Genomic DNA, 909 nt, shown 5'->3' on the forward strand with positions numbered 1-909 from the left:
AGCAGAGACAACTGCTGAATAGGAAGAGAATTCCCAGAGGCCTGAGTTACAAACACCCCTTCAGCTGGTCCCTGACAACAGGCAAAACTCCACCCCAGATTACAACAGCTTCTGCCTGTCTGGCAGAGGAAAAGAGCCCAGATTGTACAGACAAGTCTGAGTTTCACTTTTTCTGCCCTTCCAGTCACCTGGGAATAGTTGCCTTGGCTTGGAAAAGGTATTCAATACATTTGGCTCCTTAAAAGAAGCTTCAAGAGTAATCAAAAGTATTTCTCACAAGGGGCTTCAGTTAAACTTTCTTTTTAACCTAATTTACTGTAATCAGAACAATCCTTTGCCCCAGGTAACTGACTTTAGGACTGCTTTTATCCTACTAACACTGAAGTGTGTTACCTGCAAGCAACATCTGCCAGCACTATCAGCTTAAAAACCCAAAAATGTCACTAGGGAACATGAAATTCTCTCCTTCCATATAGCTTTCCAATGTGCTCCCAGGTGATCTTTGAAAAAGAACTGTAAGCACTACATTTTTGAAGGAAGCGTTGTTGCTGTATCACTGATTCAAGAACTCTTCAGTGGGTTCTTCCTTTTTGAAATTAGAGAAGAGAATAACTCCCCACCAAAGCAATCTGGAATTGAAGAGAGTGGAAGAGGCAGCAACTTCTGGCCTGACAGGAGCATAGGATGTTTTGCATCATCAGGAGTGCATTAGTCATGTTACTTCTATTGTAGTTTCAGAGATGGGTAAGGATAATAACCCCTCATATTCTGCTCGTAGATAAACCTAACAGTGGGGGCCAGGCTGAACACCAAACTTGTGAGAAATGGCAACCACTGCTGACGGCTGTTCAAGTGGAATACACAGAGATACCACAACTAAGTGTGGGGGAAAGAAAGGACAAAGGCAAG

This window comes from Vidua chalybeata, chromosome 9 (assembly GCF_026979565.1).
Source record: "Vidua chalybeata isolate OUT-0048 chromosome 9, bVidCha1 merged haplotype, whole genome shotgun sequence".
NCBI lineage: Eukaryota > Metazoa > Chordata > Aves > Passeriformes > Viduidae > Vidua > Vidua chalybeata.